The sequence below is a fragment of the Rhinoraja longicauda genome, chromosome 23, assembly GCF_053455715.1.
Source record: "Rhinoraja longicauda isolate Sanriku21f chromosome 23, sRhiLon1.1, whole genome shotgun sequence".
Lineage (NCBI taxonomy): Eukaryota > Metazoa > Chordata > Chondrichthyes > Rajiformes > Arhynchobatidae > Rhinoraja > Rhinoraja longicauda.
Genome location: NC_135975.1, coordinates 11,360,080 through 11,382,001, shown reverse-complemented (window position 1 = coordinate 11,382,001; position 21,922 = coordinate 11,360,080). Strand labels below are relative to the sequence as shown.

Here is a 21,922-nt window from a genome sequence, read left to right as displayed (position 1 = left end):
CCTTAACCATTGTTCTCTGGTTCTTGATTCCCCAACTCTGGGTAAAATACTCTGTGAATCCACCCAATCTATTCCCCTCATGATTTTATATATTTCTATATGATTACCATCCAACTCCTTCACTACAAGGTCTACCCAGCCTGCTCAATCCCTCTGCAGCTCAAACCCTTGAGTCCTGGCAACATCCTTGTAAATCTTCTGTGCACTGTTTCCAGCTTAAGGACACTGTCCTTTTGCAGGGTGAGTAAATCTGAACACAATACCCAAAATGTGGCCTTAACAAAGTCTTGTATTACTGTAAAAAAAAATCCCAGTTTCTAGACTTAATATTCCAACTGATGAAGACTTATATAGCTCATACAACTTAAATAACGGTACATAGTCTTATTAGGAAATGGATAAATTCACTTTTCCCCACATTATACTCCATCCACAAAATATTTTAATAATTTACTTCATTTACTTGACTCTGCATTTATAGAGTCATAGAGTGATACAGCATGGAAACACGCCCTAAGGCCCAACTTGCCCACATGTCCCAGCTACAGTAGTCCCACCTGCCTGCATTTGGTCCATATCCCTCCAAACCTGTCCTATCCATGTACCTGTATAACTGTATAACTGTTTTTTAAATGTTGAGATGTTGAGATAATCCCAGCCTCCTCCTTTTGTGTGAAAAGTTACCCCTCAGATTTCTATTAAATCTTTTCCACTTCACCTTAAACCTATGTCGTCTGGTCATGGATTCAGCTACTTTGGGCAAGAGACTCTGTGCATCTACCTGATCTATTCCTCTCATGATTTTATACACCTCGAGAAGATCACCCCTCATCCTCCAGTGCTCCAAGGAATAGAGTCCAAGCCTACTCAACCCTCTCCCTATAGCTCAGACCCTCTAGTTCTGGCAACATCCTCTTAAATCTTCTCTGTACCCTTTCCAGCTTGACAACATCTTTCCTATAACATGGTGTCCAGAACTGAACACAATACTCTAAATGCGGCCTCACCAACACCTGCAACATGACCTCACAACCTCTATACTCAATACTCTGACTGATGAAGGCCAATGTGCCGAAACCCTTTTTGACCACCCTATCCACCTGTGCCTGTACCTTCAAGAAACCTTGCTCCTGCACATTTAGATCCATCTGCTCTACAACACTCCCCAGAGCCCTACCATTAACTGTGTAGGTCCTGCCCATGTTAGACTTCCCAAAATGCAACACCTCACATTTCTCTGTCATTCCTTAAATTTTATCAACCATTCGTCAGCCCACCCGGCCAATCGATCAAGATCCTGCTGCAATTTTTCACAACCATCTTCACAATCTGCAAAACCACCCACTTTTATATCATCAACAAACTTGCTAAAATTGCCATGTATGTTCTTATCTATTCTCCTCATAGCTTGCTTTCCACACAATCTTTGTATTAATGGCGTATTTGGCCAAGCTGCATTCAAGTTCCTTTCTCAACTTTATTATACAAATAGCCAGTAGTTGGGGTCCAGCATTGAAATTTAAGGTGTTTCAATAGACAACCTGAAATGAGTGACACTATTTAATTTTACGGTGATTCTCTTAATGCCTTGCTATTATTTTCTAACTAATGGATTCTCGCAATGTTCGATATTAGGCTAAAAGGCCAGTTGTTTTCAGTATTGTCTCTCTTAGCTCTTGAATAGGCTTGGTACATTTATGGTTTTCAATATGCCAAAAACCATTCCCGAATCTAGGTAACTTTAGAAGATCTTGAATTATGTATTCACTATATTTGCATTCATTTCTTTTAGACCCCAATGACACAAATCACCAGGTCAAGGGGAAGTAACAGCCTTTATATCCATTGTTTTGCCTCATTCCTTTTCTTTTGCAAAAGCAATAATTTTAACTTGCTCTGACCCTTTTGTTCCTGGACTATGTCCTAGTATTAGGATGATTTTGTCATGTAATACCATGAAGAGAGGAACAAAATATATTTTCAAAGTCCCTGCCAGCTCCATAAATCCCATTATTGATTCTCCAGACTGTTCCTCTAAGGGATTAACATTTATGTTTATTTTAACTAATCTCTTTTATTTTGCATAATTATAGAAGGTCTTACTGATTGATCCCATTTTATATTTCTTGGGCTACTCAAAATTTATTTTCTTCCTTTATTTTTTTCCACAAAATGTATATGATGAGTGAAAGAATTGATTAGTGAGTGAAGATCTCTATCATTATACTACATTAATCTGCCACACTAAAAATTTGATGGTGGTGGATTAGCGGATTTGAGTCCATTAGATATCATTCATAGAATAATGCAGCACACAAATGGGCCCTTGAATGCCAACCATAAGAACCTATCTATACTTATCCCATTTACCAACACGCGATACGTTGAATCATGTCTTCTATGTGAGAACACCACCCCCTCATGCAGTGAACTCGAGATAGCAGGCACTTTCAGGGTTTCTTTTTCTCTCGGATCCCCTCTGCCTTCCCACTGCTTGTTTTAAAACACCATCCTTGGTTTTTATCTGTTACAGGGAAGGGTTTCTCTCTATCCGCCCTTCATAATATTCTTCAGAATTTATTCTATTTCTATCAGGTCCTGCCTTGGCCTCTTCTGCTCCAAAAAAATACAAACCCAGCCAATTCAGTCTCTCCTCACGTCAAACTTTCCGTCCCAGGCAACATCCTGGCAAATCTTCTTTGTGTTTTCTTCAGCGCATTCATGTCTTTCTTATACTGTGAAGACCAAAATTGCATACAAGATGCCAGCCGTGGCCACACAAAAGATTTACAAAGATGTACCAGAGAACCAGAGAAAATACAATACAATACAATATATCTTTATTGTCATTGTACAGGGGTACAATGAGATTAGGAATGCGACTTCCATTCGATGCAATAAATTAATTAGCTAATCTTTAGACAGTCCAGAGAAACAAAAGTCCAGAGAAACAAAATTAGAAACAGTTAAAACAGTATAAAGTGCAATTGTCGCTGTGCGACGTGACCATTCGAAGGAGACAGTTCATAGGGGGTGCACTCAGCCGTACCGGGTCAGAGCAGCTATAGTTCTGGGGATGAAGCTGTTCCTAAGTCTGGAGGTGCGGGCGTAGAAGGCCTTGTAACGTCTTCCGGATGGTAGAAGTTCGAACAGACAAGGGTGTGAGGAGTCTTTATGAATGCTGGTGGCTTTCCTGAGGCATGGTGTATTGTAGATGCCCTCCAAGGCTGGAAGCTGTGTCCCGATGATCTTCTGAGCTCTGTAGACTACCCACTGAAGAGCTCTCCTCTCCGCCTCCGTGCAGCTGAGATACCACACAGAGATGCCATAGGTTAGGATGCTCTCTGTGGTGCAGCTGTAGAAGGTCTTCAGCAGCTGTTGGGGCAGACCAGTCTTTTTCAGTGTTCTTAGGAAAAACAGTCATTGCTGTGCCTTCTTGACCAGCGCAGCAGTGTTAGTGGACCATGTCAGGTCCTCCGAAATGTGTGTGTCCAGAAACCTGAAGCTGGGCACTCTCTCCACACTGTCCCTGTTGATAAAGATCGGGGTGTGTCCCCCATTATGTGGCCTCCTGAAGTTGATGATCAGCTCCTTGGTCTTAGAGGTGTTTAGGGACAGGTTGTTATCTGAGTACCAGTCCGCCAGGTTCTGCCCCTCTGCTCTGTAGTGTGTTTCATCACCGTTGGTGACCAGCCCGATCACTGTTGTGTCGTCTGCAAACTTAACAATGGTGTTGGTGGTGAATGCAGGAACACTAAAGATCCTGGTGAATACCTCAGCCAGCTGTTCAGCACAGTCACCAAGTACCTTTCCTTGAACTCCGTCCGGGCCTGCAGCCTTGCGTGGCCCTTAACAGATTCTGTACCTCCTTGTTCATCCATGGTTTCCGGTTTGGGAACATCTTTATTTCCTTGTCCACTGTGACATTCTCCACACAGCAGTTGATGTCACACTGGCGAACGAACTGTCGTGTGTGAAGAGGGAGTAGAGCATGGGGCTCAATACACAGCCCTCCCAGTCTCACTGCCTGCGGTTGCTCCGTCAGGAGATCCAGTCGCATAACGACGAGCTGAGGCTTAGCAGGTGGAGTTTGGTGTTGAGCTTGGTGGGGATGACCGTGTTGAAGGCAGAGCTATAGTCTATGAATAGCATCCTCACGTACGTGCCCTGTCTCTCCAGGTGAGTCAGGACAGTGTGAAGAGCCAGAGAGATGGCGTCCACTGTGGATCTGTTTGCCCTGTATGCAAATTGATGCGAGTCCAGTGAGGCAAGGATGCTGGATTTGATGTGTGAGAGGACCAGCCTTTCAAAGCACTTCATGATTATAGGAGTTAGGGCAACCGGACGGTAGTCGTTCAGGTTGGTGATTTTTGTTTTTTTCGGCACCGGCACTATGATAGCCGACTTCAGGCACTTGGGGACCGTTGCCAGAGATAACGACAGGTTAAAGATCCTGGTGACTACCTCAGCCAGCTGTTCAGCACAGTCCCTAAGTACCCTTCCTTGAACTCCGTCCGGGCCTGCAGCCTTGCGTGGGTTGACCCTTTGCAGAGCGTGCTGTACTTCCTGTGTGCTCAATGTTAAGACCTGTCCCTCCGCCTTGGCTGGGGTTCTTACACTCATGGTGGTGTTGCCAGTTTCGAAGCGGGCAAAGAAGGATGTTAAGTTCGTTGGCCAGTGTGACATCACCGTGTGGGCAGGCAGGGCTGCTCTTGTAGTCGGTGATGTCCCTGACACCCTGCCACATGCTTCTGGTGTCCGTGGTATTGAAGTGGTCTTCCACCCATTGCCTGTGGGTGTCTTTGGCCCATTTTATACCTTTGTTCAGGTTTGATCTGGCAACACTCTATGCTGAAGTGTCACCGGATTTAAAGGCATTGTTACGTGCCCTTAACAGATTCTGTACCTCCTTGTTCATCCATGGTTTCCGGTTTGGGAACATCTTTATTTCCTTGTCCACTGTGACATTCTCCACACAGCAGTTGATGTAGGAGAGCACAGTGGATGTGTACTCCTCCAAGTCTACCTCTGAACCACAGGTCGCCTGTTCTGCAAACAGGTCCCAGTCGGTGCGATCAATGCAGTCCTGGAGTTGTAGGGTGGCTTCCTCAGGCCATATTTTGACCGTCTTTATTGCAGGTTTGGTCTTGCGGATGAGGGGTTTGTATGCGGGCAGTAGAAACAGTGAGAGGTGATCGGATTGTCCCAGGGGTGGGCAGGGGAGTGCTCTGTATGCATCCTTTACGTTGGTGTACACTTTATCCAGCGTGTTTGAGCCCCTGGTAGGGCACTGCACATGCTGGTGGAATTTGCGGAGCACAGCTCGTAGGTCGACCTGATTAAAGTCCCCTGCAACAATGAAGGCGCCGTCGGGGTGGGCATCCTGCTGCTTACTGATGGCCGAGTGCAACTGGATGCCCAGGTACAGGAGTAGGCCATTCGGCCCTTCGAACCAGCACTCTCTTGAAAACATCCAGTGAATTGGCCTCCACTGCCTTCTGTGGCAGAGAATTACCATAATATTCCTGCCCTTAAAGTATATGCCTCAGCTGATAAAGATCAACTTCTCCACCTGTGCTGCCACTTTAAGGCACTTTAAGCTTTATGGACCTATACTCTGAGGTGTCTTTTTTCTCAACCCTCCATGGGGTTCTACCATTCATGATGTATATGCTACACGTATTAGAACAACCAAACTGCATCACGTAACACTCAGAATTCCACCAACCAATGCTCCATTCAAATTGATCAGTGATCAGTATTTTTCTATAATCTAAGATGATGTTGCTTGCTATCAACCACATCAATTTTCTGTCTAATCTGCAAATTTACTAATCAAACTTCCTACATCCATATCCAAATCATAATGCATATGTCAAACAGCAAGATCACAGCACCACTATTTTCAGGTTTACAATTAAAAAAAGGAAGTCCACCGTCATCTTCAATCTCACATTTTCCAACGGACCCCTTGGGGTCTAACCTTTAGGGTCTGCCTTCCATATTGAACTTGTCAAAGGCCCTACTGAGGTTGAAATACATGACATCAAGCATCAATATAATTTGATAGTGTTTTATGAATTATAAAAATATTCAGACAGGATCTCCTACTAATCTCCTCTACAAAGCCATGCTGACTATTCATGATCTACCTCTGCCATTCCAAGTGTAGATTAATCCTGTGTCTCGATTTTTTAATAACTGTGTCACCACTTACATTGTTTTGTCTTGTAATTTCCTCATTTATCCTGCTGTCCTTATTGAATAAAGGGATTCAAAATGTTATTATTATGAAAAATACTTTCAGTTCTCCAACACGGTTGTATTTTACTTTAAAAGAAATTAACAAAATAATATGTTTTCCAGTGATAGGTTTCAAGGGAAGCATAGGAAACTGGGCTAAGTGAGCTTCAAGGAAGTGTGGTCTTTCAAGGGAGGATGGGAAACAGAGTTTCAAGGAATCACGATATTCCAGAGAGTTTCAAGGGAATAGATGAATTAGCACATTCATATCATCATATCATATATATACAGCCGGAAACAGGCCTTTTCGGCCCACCAAGTCCGTGCCGCCCAGCGATCCCCGCACATTAACACTATCCTACACCCACTAGGGACAATTTTTTTTACATTTACCCAGCCAATTAACCTACATACCTGTACGTCTTTGGAGTGTGGGAGGAAACCGAAGATCTCGGAGAAAACCCACGCAGGTCACGGGGAGAACGTACAAACTCCTTACAGTGCAGCACCCGTAGTCAGGATCGAACCTGAGTCTCCGGCGCTGCATTCGCTGTAAAGCAGCAACTCTACCGCTGCGCTACCGTGCCGCATTGTGAAGCAGATCGTGAATTATCAGGATGTCTGAATAGTCGGATAGAATATTATTGGATTTTTACTGTAGATGTACCAAGTTAAGGTATTGGTGGTTTTGAGCTAACTGATGGCTCCTGGGCAAAAGAAAGAAAGCTCGACAAGCTGCAGAACTGGCGGAGCTAGTAGAGGGCTGCCTCTTAGCGTCTGAGACCCAGGTTCGATCCTGATCTCAGGTGCTGTCTGTGCAGAGTTTGCACGTTCTCCCTCAGAGTGCTCAGGTTTCCTCCCACATCCCAAAGATATACAGGCTTGTAGGTTAATTGGGCTCTGCAAAATTGCCCCGATTGATGAGAAAGTGTGATTATATGGACTAATGTGCATGGGTTATCTATGGTTGGCATGGTCTCGGTGGGCCAAACGGCCTGTTTCCGCACTATATCTATAAACCAAAACTAAATCCATTGCTTGTATAGGAAGAGCAAAGATATGCACAATTTGAGAAGAAGCTCTAAACTATTTTGAGAATTGAGAATTTTCATCATTTTGTATCTCAGTAGATCTTGTAATATAATAACAGTTCATTAGATGATGAGCTACTACTGGCAATATTTGATCCCAAATCAATGAAACTAAGCATGGTGGCTTCAAGGATTTATCTTCTATTTTACCATGGCAATTCACTCAAGTGCAGCATGACCAAGCAGAAAACATTTGTGAATGCTCTGTTGAGGCTAATATATGTGATTTCATCTGAAATTGTAGACAAGACCTAGAAAAACCCAGTTAGAAAAGGGTTGATTGACAGAATCAGACAGAATATAACTAATGTGCAGACGAAGACCTGAAACCATTCCACATTTGTCACAATGATTTTATAGTAAGCCAGGGTGCAACAAGTGGACTCACCTACTGCTCCAAAGAAAAGATTTTGGCCATGAGCCATACTGAACACAGAAGAGTCAGCATGAAAGCAATTGCAAGGAGGTTTGTTTACTGGTTCTATTTGGATATTGAACTCGCATCACTAGTAAGCACTTACCGTACTTTCAAAGGTTGTAGGAACAAGCCACCAAAAAACAAATGTCCTATCATATCATATCATATATATACAGCCGGAAACAGGCCTTTTCGGCCCTCCAAGTCCGTGCCGCCCAGCGATCCCCGCACATTAACACTATCCTACACCCACTAGGGACAATTTTTACATTTACCCAGCCAATTAACCTACATACCTGTACGTCTTTGGAGTGTGGGAGGAAACCGAAGATCTCGGAGAAAACCCACGCAGGTCACGGGGAGAACGTACAAACTCCTTACAGTGCAGCACCCGTAGTCAGGATCGAACCTGAGTCTCCGGCGCTGCATTCGCTGTAAAGCAGCAACTCTACCGCTGCGCTACCATGCCGCTCCTAATCAGAGAGTACCTGTAAACTTGTGTGAAAGGGAATGACAGTTTCCTAGTTCTGATCATTAATCAATCAAAATGGATCAAAGTGAAATATATTAGTTCATACCTTCCACTGAACATACTTTAAATAATTTCAGAAGTACATGTATACATTGTTGCTTACCTGATGAGTTTGCTTTCGATAGTAGCCAGCTTTGATCTTAATTGTCCAGCAGAAATGAAATGCAAGTACTAAATATGCTCGTATTTCTTCATTTTGTCTATTTTCAATTGAAACCATGGAAGTATGATTCAAAATAGTTGCAGCAAGCTTTCAAGTTGTACGTTTTGTAGAAACATTCAAACCCAGAATAAAATATTGTTTGGAAAATTCCTTGAAGTGCAGAACATCTCTGCACATTATCATAGGAAGGATGTCGACAAAATGGAGAGGGTACAGAGGAGATTTACTAGAATGTTGCCTGGGTTTCAGCACTTAAGCTACAGAGAGAGGTTGAACAGGTTGGGTCTTTATTCTTTGGAGCGTAGAAGGTTGAGGGGGGACTTGATAGAGGTTTTTTAAATTTTAAGAGGGACGGACAGAGTTGACGTGGGTAGGCTTTTCCCTTTGAGAGTGGGGAAGATTCCAACAAGGGGACATAACTTCAGAATTAAGGGACAAAAGTTTAGGGGTAACATGAGGGGTAACTTCTTTACTCAGAGGGTGGTGGCTGTGTAGAATGAGCTTCCGGTGGAACTGGTGGAGGCAGGCTCGATTTTATTATTTAAGAGTAAATTGGATAGGTATATGGATGGGAGGGGATTGGAGGGTTATGGTCTGAGAGCAGGTAGATGAGACTAGGTCAGAGAAAGTGGTCGGCGTGGACTGGTAGGGCCGAACGGGCCTGTTTCCGTGCTGTAATTGTTATATGGTTATATGGTTATAGGGTACACATCTGCAGGATACTTGAAGAGAAGAGTGAAAACATGCCTGAAACATATGCAACCAAATTTGGCTGTGTGGCATCAGGGCATGACACCAGGTTCATCAGTGAGCAAACCAACACTCGCTGTAGGGTGAACTCACGTGATACATTTTATTTAATGGTAAGAAAGTCTAGGACCACATGGGGGCACTGTCCCTCACCAACAGAGCACATGTGCAATGACACTGGTGATCTCAGGGTTGTTCCAGCAGCTGAGTCCTGGTCTTCGAAGGAAGAGTGGCGATTTCAGTCTTCTTCCTGCGTTTTACCCTTGCCTCGCCTCAAGAGCAGATGCTGACAGTACGGGCTTCTTTTGTGAAGAAGGGTCTCGACCCAAATCGTCACCCATTCCTTCTCTCCAAAGATGCTGCCTGCTCCGCTGAGTTGCTCCAGCATTTTGTGTCTTTCTTCCTGACATTACAGCTTTGGCCTTGAAGAGGCAACACTGACAGTGTCTGGATTATCCTGGCTGCCAGCCTTTGCCCATTTGTGTGTGGGCATTGTCCCTCATTGTCTGTGGGCAGGCAGAGGTTCTGGCATCTCAGGCTTGCCCCAACCACTTCATCTTAGCCTCTGGTCGAGGCAATGGCTGCCTAAGTTTTGGTCTGTTTACAGTAAACCCACATTATAATGGAACATAGCAGCAGGAGTGGTGTCTGTTATTGCGGAGACTGCAAATGATGGTTGATAAACAAAAGGACACAAAGTGCTGGAGTAATTCAGTGGGTCAGGATTTCTGGAGAACATGGGTAGATATTCGTCTGAACCCTTCCGCAGATTGATTCAGTTGGCTGAGTTACTCCAGCACTTTGTGTTGTTTCACTTTAAAACTAGGCCTGTAATGAGTGTAATGTGGAATATATTGGCAACTCCAGGCGAGAAGGAAGGTGGCGGAGGGAGTTTCGAGTGGAAGAGGCCTATTATGCAGGGCAGCAGGAGAAGCAGGTGGCGATGTTCGAGCAGGTAGCAGATAAAGGCAGAGCCGACAACAAGAAAGAGCAGCAGGTGGGAGCGGCTCACTGGTGCACCTTGTGAGCCAGGGGTGGAGTCAGAAGCCAGGGCTCTAAATGGACAGAAAGACAGTGCGAGCCAGGGATGGGTAGGAAGGTCACTCCATTCACATGCAGTTTACAATGCCAGATGTGGCTGCTCAGGAATTTCAACTGAGCTCTCTTAATTTTGTCAAGATGAAAGGAGGTGGGTGGGGGGGGGGGGGCAGACTATCATTTTCCTGAAAATCAGTGTTCAACCTGTAGCAGCTCATGTTTAATTAATATTTTTTTAATTAATTAGTTGCCGTGTTAATGTTAAATTAATTCTTTATAAAATATCAACAAAGTTTTTGTTGGAATAATCTACCATGCGCTCAAAGAGAAAGTGTTGCAGACCAAATGGAAAGTTTGGATTATAATGAGTGAATAAAGTTTGGGTTAAGGGGAATTGTCAAATAGGAAAAATATTAGAGAAGTTCCCAAATGGTCCATGCTGGATCAATTATTGTTCTGTATGCACTCACCTCCGACAGAAAAAGTTGTGTAAATGCAGAAGTAACATGTTCCTGAGAGGAATAATACAATCATGAGTGATTTTAATGCTGATGAAGAACTGTATAGATATAGCAGCAGAATCTGGTTATGGAATGTATTGAGGGTAACTTCCACACAGAGTTGGTTTGTAGTTATAGACAACAGACAACAAATAATAGGCAATAGGTGCAGGAGTAGGCCATTTGGCCCTTCGAGCCAGCATCGCCATTCACTGTGATCATGGCTGATCATCCACAATCAGTACCCCGTTCCTGCCTTCTCCCCATATCCCTTGACTCCGCTATCTTTAAGAGCTCTATCTAATTCTCTCTTGAAAGCATCCATAGAATTGGCCTCCACTACCTTGTGAGGCAGAGAATTCCACAGATTCACAACACGGAGTGAAAAGTTATTTCCTCATCTCCGTTCTAAATGACCTACCCGTTATTCTTAAACTGTGGCCCCTGGTTCTGGACTCCCTCTATAATCGGGAACATGTTTCCTGCCTCTAGCGTGTCCAATCCCTTAATAATCTTATATTTTTCAATGTTTCAATGATCCCCTCTCATCCTTCTAAATTCCAGTGTATCACAGAATCTCCTGTCCGCACCTCGGACAATGGAGTCACCCACCACTATGGTTTTGCCTGACGTCGGTCTCGCCGGTCGAGTCTCATTGCTAGCATTTGAGCCACCGACCTGTCCGCCATTCCGACTGGAAGCATCTTCTGTCCCGACAGCTCCCAAGAGGGCGTACCTGTCTGCTACACTCCACTTTGACTCCCCTTTCTCACAGTCACCCACCTTCGCTCTTCCTGTATCATTGGCATGACAACCTCACTGTGGGTCCTGTCCAGGAAACTCTTGTTTTCCCGGATGGCCTTGAGGTCATCCAGCTGCTTCTCCAGTTCCCCAACACATTCATTCAGCAGCTGCACCTGGGCACAATTTCTGCAGGTGTCGCTTCCAGAAGCTCCAGCGGTGTCCCTGACTTACCACACCGTTCAGGAAACACACTGCGCCAACTTGCCTGCCATTTCTTCAGTGACAAAAATCGCAAATTTTAATCAATTGTAGTCTCCTTGCCGAAGACTCTTGAGCCAAAGACTCACACTTTACTCACCAAGGTACTTCACCTCAACAAGGCTGCTCTGCTACAGCTGCATTTCGATTTATTCACAAAATGCTGGAGTAACTCAGCAGGTCAGGCAACATCTCGGGAGAGAAGGAATGGGTGACGTTTCGGGTCGAGACCCTTCTTCTGCTACAGCTGCACTTCTTTATCTGTTACCTAATCAACTACTTTAGGGCTGATTAGTAAATTACCTGATCCTGGGTCTTGGCGCTCTTTTTAAACTGTCTTTCCCTGTGACTCACCTTCTTTGTCACGGACTTTCAAGCCAATGGCCTCTTCTCTCTGCTTCTGCTTGCTGCTTCCTGGAGCTCCATGTAAGGACCAGGACCGGGTCTTGGCACTCTTTTTAAACTGTCTTTCCCTGTGACTCACCTTCTTTGTCACGGACTATCAAGCCAATGGTCTCTTCTTTCTGCTTCTGTTCGCTGCTTCTCTGAGCTCCATGTAACAGACAATAGTCCATTTAGTAAACAGCAGTGAATAGGAGAAAATGAATGACCTGTCCTTTATGGAAACTTTTGACAATTGTTACTGGAATATAATTAGGTTGACTACAATAAATCCCCAGGGCCTGATGGTCTGCATCCCAGAGTACTTAAGGAGGTGGCTCTAGAAATAGTGGAAGCATTGGAGATCATTTTTCAATGTTCTATAGATTCAGGATCAGTTCCTGTGGATTGGAGAATAGCAAATGTTATCCCACTTTTTAAGAAAGGAGGGAGAGAGAAAACGGGTAATTATAGACCAGTTAGTCTGACATCAGTGGTGGGGAAAATGCTGGAGTCAATTATAAAAGACGAAATTGCTGAGCATTTGGATAGCAGTAACGGGATCGTTCCGAGTCAGCATGGATTTACGAAGGGGAAATCATGCTTGACAAATCTACTGGAATTTTTTGAGGATGTAACTAGGAAAATTGACAAGGGAGAGTCAGTGGATGTGGTGTACCTCGACTTTCAGAAAGCCTTCGACAAGGTCCCACATAGGAGATTAGTGGGCAAAATTAGGGCACATGGTATTGGGGGTAGGGTACTGACATGGATAGAAAATTGGTTAACAGACAGAAAGCAAAGAGTGGGGATAAATGGGTCCCTTTCGGAATGGCAGGCAGTGACCAGTGGGGTACCGCAAGGTTCGGTGCTGGGACCCCAGCTATTTACGATATACATTAATGACTTAGACGAAGGGATTAAAAGTACCATTAGCAAATTTGCAGATGATACTAAGTTGGGGGGTAGTGTGAATTGTGAGGAAGATGCAATAAGGCTGCAGGGTGACCTGGACAGGTTGTGTGAGTGGGCGGATACATGGCAGATGCAGTTTAATGTAGATAAGTGTGAGGTTATTCACTTTGGAAGTAAGAATAGAAAGGCAGATTATTATCTGAATGGTGTCAAGTTAGGAGGAGGGGGAGTTCAACGAGATCTGGGTGTCCTAGTGCATCAGTCAATGAAAGGAAGCATGCAGGTTCAGCAGGCAGTGAAGAAAGCCAATGGAATGTTGGCCTTCGTAACAAGAGGAGTTGAGTATAGGAGCAAAGAGGTCCTTCTACAGTTGTACCGGGCCCTGGTGAGACCGCACCTGGAGTACTGTGTGCAGTTTTGGTCTCCAAATTTGAGGAAGGATATTCTTGCTATGGAGGGCGTGCAGCGTAGGTTCACTAGATTAATTCCCGGAATGGCGGGACTGTCGTATGTTGAAAGGCTGGAGCGATTGGGCTTGTATACACTGGAATTTAGAAGGATGAGGGGGGATCTTATTGAAACATATAAGATAATTAGGGGATTGGACACATTAGAGGCAGGAAACATGTTCCCAATGTTGGGGGAGTCCAGAACAAGGGGCCACAGTTTGAGAATAAGGGGTAGGCCATTTAGAACGGAGATGAGGAAGAACTTTTTCAGTCAGAGGGTGGTGAAGGTGTGGAATTCTCTGCCTCAGAAGGCAGTGGAGGCCAGTTCGTTGGATGCTTTCAAGAGAGAGCTGGATAGAGCTCTTAAGGATAGCGGAGTGAGGGGGTATGGGGAGAAGGCAGGAACGGGGTACTGATTGATAGTGATCAGCCATGATCGCATTGAATGGCGGTGCTGGCTCGAAGGGCTGAATGGCCTACTCCTGCACCTATTGTCTATTGTCTATATTGTGCCTTTCCTGTACGAAAGCATTCTGACAAAATCCAAGTACAGTGTGTAAACTGTTTACTTAATTGCAGATCCTTCATTGTTGGATTGGTTGGAATGAGGATTGCTCAAGAACCTTGATTGGAAAAATATAATTATGAATGAGTTTCATGGTGAGGAAAGAAAACACCGAGGCTCTGTGGAGCAAAGCTTTTGATTGATTTGAATATACAGATAGTCTCTATTCGGAGTGAATAAATTGGGTCTGAATTATTCTTCCAAATATAATTACAGAGTTCACGAATCTGTGAGTAATATAGCAGAAATGGTTAGGAGGAAACATTGCTCATTTATTTTAAAATAATGTGTAAATATAAGTAAGGGCAAATCTGTGAGTTTGCTGATGGTCCATGTCAATTTTATTCTCAGGATGTGGGCGTTATTAGCAAGGCCAACATGCATTGCTCAGCTCGAATTATCCTTGAGACGATGGTAATGGGCTGCCTTTTTGAACTGCTGCAGTTGTGAAAATTCTTCATTGCGTAATTTGCCATTTTTGAATTTCGATCAGCATTAAAGAAACAGTTGACATGCCAAAGTTGGGGCAATGTATGACTTTCGGGAATTGAGGATGTTACTTTGTTCCCATGGTCTATTTTGGTCCTACGTTCTTGATCTTCCCAGCTGCAACCCTTCAGTAAATGAACAACAGGAAAATTGTGAGATGAAAGCTGGGTCAGAAATAATGAAATAAGGAAGATTAATAAATGTCAAAATGTGGGTTTTCATATGATCAATTCCCAAGCAAGAGATTGCTAACTAAATGTGTGAAATTGGAGACAATATGTTAGTTGAAGATGAGAAAACAATAGAAACAAAGGCGATGCATAACATTCTTGGATTAGTAATATGTATACATTCAGTTCTGAGTTTGTGACTAATAATGCATGGCCTTGACCAAGTTCATGATGGTTTTTAATGGAAAAGGTTTCATAAAATCAGGTTTCCCACTGCTAGAAAATGTTGTGCAAGAGGTGTATATGGTATTTTTTTTTAAACCTTTGATAACATGGTATAGAGGAGATTATTGAAAAAGATTATGAATCTGGAACTAGTTTCAAGGTATTAAAAAAATTGAAGAGAGAATGGCAATTTTTTTTTTCTGTGGTTGGCAGTAGGATGCATATTCCAGAGGCTCCTAACTTGGGATGCATCAGTTCACAATGAGCAATAGTGATTGAGGTTTGGAATAAGAATGGCTGGCAGCCAAAATTGAAGAACAGTGTTAATATTGATGTTGGAACTAGAACTCGGTGGCGCAGCGGTAGAGTTGCTGCCTTACAGTGAATGCAACACCGGAGACTCAGGTTCAATCCTGACTATGGGCTCCATCTGCACGGAGTTTGTACGTTCTCCCCGTGACCTGCGTGGGTTTTCTCCGAGATCTTCGGTTTCCTCCCACACTCCAAAGACGTACAGGTATGTAGGTTAATTGACTGGGTAATATGTAAAAATTGGCCCTAGTGGATGTAGGATAGTGTTAATGTGCGGGGATCGCTGGGCGGCGCGGACTCGGTGGACCGAAGGGCCTGTTTCCGCACTGTATCTCTAAATCTAAAAAAAAACTGATCAAAGGAATCGAAAAGGAATTGTATTGTATTGTATTGTATTCTTTTATTGTCATTCGATACCGAGATACCGAACGAAATTACATTTTCCAGCAGTCACAGAACACAAAAAAAAAAGAACACAAGACACACGACCCCAACACAAACATCCATCACAGTGACTCCAAACACCCCCTCACTGTGATGGAAGGCAACAAAACTTCCCCTCTCTACCCCCATGCCCACGGACAGACAGCTCGACCCCTACCGAGGCGACTGACCCGCACAGCCCCCGCAAGGGGATGGAAGTCCCCGTGGCCGAGCCGCACCGAGCGATGAAACGTCCCGCGGCCGTACCGGGCGATGGAATGCCCCGCGGTCGAGCCGCCCTGGGCGCTGTTAAGTCCTGCAGCCAAGCCGCGCCGGGCGATGTTAAGTCCCGCGGCCGAGCCGACCCGGGCGATGTTAAGTCCCGCGGCCGAGCCGCCCCGGGCGATGTTATGTCCCGCGGCCGAGCTGCGCCAGGCGATGGAAGGCCCCGCAGCCGAGCCGCCCCGGGCGATGTTAAGTCCCGTGGCCGAGCCACGCCGGGCGTTGGAAGACCCTGCGGTTGGGCCGCCCCGGGCGAGGTTAAGTCCCCTGGCCGAGCCACGCCGGGCGTTGGAAGGCCCCGCTGCCGAGCCTCACCCCGACCTAAAAAAAGAAAGGTTTCCCCCACCCCACACCCCCACACCCCCACACATATACAGCCAAAAACAAAAACAAAAAAACCCCACCCCAACACCAACACACAACCAAAAGGGAAAAAAGACAACAGACTGCCAGCGAGCCCGCAGCCGTTAGGCGCCACTCCCACTCAATTGGGAATATTACTAGGATAGTGGAATAGTAAGAAATTATAGATTTTAGTGCAAATCTGAAGTGGCACACTGAATTAGTAGTTAGGAAGGTGAATGGGTAAAGAAATTTAGGGGTGACAATTTACAAGACATTTGAAGTAACACCTGAAGTAGATTAGGTCATGAAAACAATGCAATTATGTATTTTATGATGTGAGAAATAGAACAAAAAAGAAAAAGAGAATGTTTATATAAAATTTCAGTAAGTCTACAATTGCAGTTTTGGGTTACATATTATTTACAAAGGCATTGAAGCAAATGAAGACATAGCATTTATTCACAAGCATTATGTTTATAAAAATGAAATACAAATATTTTAAAAATAAACTGAAAGTTTGGAGTTTTTTTCAACATTGATGTAAGTTTTCAAAATTATTATGACACGGTGGATTGAAATAGGATAATTTCCAATGATTGCAAATGTAAGATTAAATGTGAAAATCTAGCAGAGGAGATGAAACATTTCACCCAGAGAAACAGTAATTGAAGAGGTTGTATTTTCGAGAAATTAATCCCAGGCAAGAAGTGAAGATGTACTATGTCACAGCAGTTGTATATTCATTCAATTCTGTTTTTGAAATTCAGTTCTATCAATGTTAACCCAGCATGGTGGCACAGCAGTAGAGTTGCTGCCTTTCAGTGCTCACAGCACTGGAGACCCGGGTTCGATCCCGACTACGGGCGCTGTCTGTACAGAGTTTGTACATTCTCCCCGTGACCTGCGTGGGTTTTCTCCGAGATCTTTGGTTTCCTCCAACACTCCAAAAATGTACAGGTTTGTAGGTTAATTGGCTTGGGTTTGTGTACTTGACATAAGTGTAAATTTTCCCTAGTGTGTGCAAGCTTGTGTTGATGTGCAGGGATCACTGGTTGGTACGGAATCGGTGGCCCGAAGGGCCTGTTTCCGCACTGTAACTCTAAACTAAACTAAGCTAAAACTAAGAAGTCTGCAGGAAAGGAAAATAATAAGGTATTGGAATAAGCAGGCCACATGAGATGTTGAATACAGCTCCAAAGAAGAAAAACCTCAACACACAAAAAACGATCTGTGCTTCCACCTTGTGAATGTTTGTCAGTTAGCAAGGTAGCAATTAATGGAAATTGTTAACACAATTTAAAATGAATAAATAATTATTGCGAAGAGTAAAAGGAAAGTAAATTTTGTGCACAATAACCCTGCACTCTCTTCAGGAATTATACAATTTCTATCCATCTGTGAACTGACATCTACTTTCTGTGACAAACTTATTCATTACCATATCAGATTGATTAGTAGGACTACATGTTACAATCCCTAAGGTTTGCACTACAATTGACTGGTTTGCACTACAATTGACTCTGTTCAATAACCTTTCTATAAATAGCAGAATATACTCATGATAGGCCTGACATTGTACATGTAGTCCAAGAACTAGACTGTTGAAAGTAATAGTCGTTTTCACACATGAATGTAGCACAACGCATAGGCACATTTGGCGTGCATATTTTTTTAAAGTTACAGACATTTTAAAGTTCAAATATCTCCTTTCTCAACACCTTTTTCCAAGGGCTGCTGTGCGTATGACGTCACCATACGGCACACACGGACTCTCTCTTCACTCGCACAAACAAGATGGACGCCGTTAGCGGAGCCACCCGCCCGCATTCACGGCCTCCCCTCTCCTCCCCTCGCTTCTCTCTCTCCCCTTGCTTCTCTCCTCTCTCCCCTCGCTTTTCTCCTCTCTCCCCTCGCTTCCCCACTTTTGTATCATCAAGATTAGCAAGTTTGCTGATGACGCAATAGAGAGTGGTTTTGCAAATAGTGAAGATGGTTGTGAAAGATTGCAGCAGGATCTTGATTGATTGGCCATGTGGGCTGAGGAATGGTTGATGGAATTTAATACAGTGAAATGCGAGGTGTTGCATTTTAGGACGTCTAACATGGGCAGGACCTACACAGTGAATGGTAGGCCTCCGGGGAGTGTTGTAGAGTAGTGGGATCTAGGAGTGCAGGTGCATGGTTCCTTGAAAGTTGAGTTGCAGGTAGATAAGATGGACAAAAAGGCTTTTGGCACATTGGCCTTCATCAGTCAGAGTATTGAGTATAGAAGTTGCGACGTCATGTTGCAATTGTATAAGACGATGGTGAGACCGCATTTAGAGTATTGTGTTCAGTTCCATGTTATAGGAAAGATATTGTCAAGCTTGAAAGGGTTCATAGAAGATTTACGAGGATGTTGCCAGGAGTAGATGGTCTGAGTTATAGGGAGAGGTTGAGTAGACTGGGTCTCTATTCCTTGGAGCGCAAGAGGATGAGGGGTGAACTTATAGTGGTGTACAAGATCATGAGAGGAATAAATCGGGTAGAATCGCTTGTCCAGGGTAGGGGAATCGAGGAGCAGAGGACATTGGTTCAAGGTGAAGGGGGAAAAGATTTAATAGGAATCTGAGGGGTAACTTTTTCACACAAAGGGTGGTGGGTGTATGGAACAAGCTGCCAGAGGAGGTCATTGTGGCTGGGACTATCCCAACGTTTAAGAAACAGTTAGATAGGTACATGGATAGGACAAGTTTGGAGGGATATGGACCAAACGCAGGCAGGTGGAACTAGTGCAGCTGGAACCAATTGGCCGGTGTGGACATATTGGGCAGAAGGGCCTGTTTCCACACTGTATCACTCAATGACTCTATGTCAGTAATTCATTGTCAGAAATGTTGATATTAATATTCATGATGTAAATCAGTTGCTATCTTAATTATGCACATTGTTATAAGAAAAGGGAAATCTTTTTCTCCAATATAGTTTTCCTTCTTTTGTAGAAAAATCAATGTCATCTGTTTTCAATGTATGTGCCTGTAGTTTATAGGTAATAACCTTTGAGGCAGTCCGATATGTCTACATAACAGATTGGGAGTGCAAATTCAAATAATGCAATGCCTTCTGGATAAGAATGGCAGACAGTCTGACCTATTCTCACTCTACCAAGATTGCTTATGTGTTCAATTCACGTTTTGAGTCAAACGATGAGAACATTAAAAAACTAAACAGTTGGATATGACAGATTAAAATAGGATCTTTATAATGAGGTACCATAAATATAGGATTAAATGGGGGAAAAAGGAATTCAGGAAAAAGTTGTTTGCAGAGTTCTTTTGAGGCAGTGACATTCTCATTCAGATTTTGGACACTAAGTCTAGCAAGTAGTTTTCCTGTTTATGTTCATTTTTGGCCTAGACCCAGTTATTTGTTCAAAATGCTGTTGCGTTGATTTCTCTCAGAAGTGAACGATTTAAATACAACTTGTGTTGATGAGCAACAACCTTCTTTGCAACAGGATCCTTGACTTCCTGACCCAAACACATCAATCAGTAAGGATCGGTGACAAAACATCCCCCATGATAACTCTTAACAATGGTGCCCCACAAGCCTGTCCACAGCCTCTTGCTATATCCCTGTACACTCGTGATCATACAAGCGAGTTCGGTATTCCAACTGAGCATGTACAGGTCATAGGTCGCGGGGGCAAAGAATGGTCGCTAGCTCATTGCTCCATGTAAACAAATCTTCGTATCATCTGGTTTTTCCAGTTTTTCTCCGTATAGGTAAGAAAATACTGTTTTCAAAACTGTTAATTTGATGTATATATGGTTAATTAGTAAAAACTACAATACAATATATTTTTATTGTCATTGTACAGGGGTACAACGAGAATTTGGAATGCGCCTTCCATTCGATGCAATAAATTAATTAGCTAATCAGTATACATTTATACAACCCAGTGAAACAAAATTAGAAACAGTTTTAAAACAGTATAAAGTTCAAGTAGGTCTGTGCCGGTTCACTGTGCGATGTGACCATCCGGCTCAGCAGGACCGGTTCATAGCAGCTATGGCCCTGGGGATGAAGCTGTTCCTGAGTCTGGAGGTGCGGGCGTAGAAGGCCTTGTAGCGTCTACCCGATGGTAGACTTTCGAACAGACTATTGCAGGGGTGTGAGGAGTCTTTGTGGATGCTGGTGGCTTTTCTGAGGCATCGCGTGTTGTAGATGTCCTCCAAGGCTGGTAGCTGTGTTATTCGATAGTCTTCTGAGCTCTATGGACTACCCGCAATGAGCTCTCCTCTCTGCCTCCGTGCAGTTGAGGTACCACACAGGGATTTGAGTAGGTTTTTTTGCTTTATGCGGCGAGTTCCCATCAACTCTCCCCGACTCTTTAACTTGTCTTGGAGCCGTGGAACCATGGCGGTGGCTGCGGGGACTGGAGGCAGAAGCTGCCGGCGAAGGTTCACTGGAGAGCGGATCGCCACCGACCCAGAGCCGGGGCAAGGCGAGAGATCGCAGCGCCCCCTCGCAAACAACAAACTCAAGGAAACTTCCCTCAGTCGGAATACCAAACTCGCTTATTCTGCTTGGACTCAATTTATAAGTTTGCAAATGACACCACTGCAGAGGGCCAGATCTCAAAGAATGATGAGGTGGAGCGCAGAAAGAGATAGTGAGTTTAGTAGCATGGTGTCAAGACCTCTCTCTTAATATCAGCTAAACGAAAGAGCTGGTCATCGACATCGGGAATGGAGGTTGAGTCTGTTTTCAATGGTACTGAAATGAAGATGGTTGAGAACTTCAAGTTCCAAGGAGTAAATATCATTAATATAACCGATTTGTCCAGGTCCGACCATATTAGCTACACCCAAGAAAGCACAACAATGGTTCTACTTCCTTAGAAGGCAAAGAGTATGTTGCAGTCCTTGCATTATTTTTTAATCTGGTCTTTACCTTATAGATATATAGATATAACATTATATTTCGCACTGTTTATTTTCTCTTTTGCACCATCTGATGTACTCATGTGGTGTGATATTCCTGGATAGTGTGCAAAACAAAGTTTTTCACAGTATCTCTGCAGGTGTGACAATAATAAACAGGTACCAATACAATACCAAATTTAAGTGAAATTGCCTTTATAGTTTTTCATCATCACCTTATATTTTAATGCTTCTTGCTGAATATGGCGCATGTCAAGTCCTAGGATGGCTGAAGATGCCCTCTCCTGGAAACGGGTTTCTAAGCTATTGATTTAGATGAAAGTATATTCGCTATAAGACACAAGGAACGACCGATGCTGGTTTACAAAACAAAAACACAAAGTGCTGGAGTAACTCAACGGGTCAGTCTGCATCTCTGGAAGACATGGAAGAAGTTTGAAGAAGAGTCCCAACCCAAAACACCACCTGTCCTCCAGAGATGCTGCCTGACACACTGAATTATTCCAGCTCTTTGTGTTTTCATCCCCCTATAAGAGCTGGATGTTTAGGGCACAGATCTGAAATGCTCAGTGACACAGATTTGAGCCGCTACAATAGTGCCATCCAGTGGGACAGGTCGCCCTGTCAACTAATGGTATAGCGTCATAATGCATGGAAACAGGCCTTTGGCCTGCACTGACTTTCAAGTGTCCATTTGCACCAAT

General features: G+C 43.9%; 1 protein-coding gene across 8 annotated transcripts in view; it reads left to right on the top strand.

Moving 5' to 3' along the window:
* shank3a (SH3 and multiple ankyrin repeat domains 3a) overlaps nucleotides 1-21,922 on the top strand; it is a 557,029-nt gene that overhangs the window by 138,420 nt on the left and 396,687 nt on the right. The gene's annotated exons all lie outside the window — the stretch shown is intronic.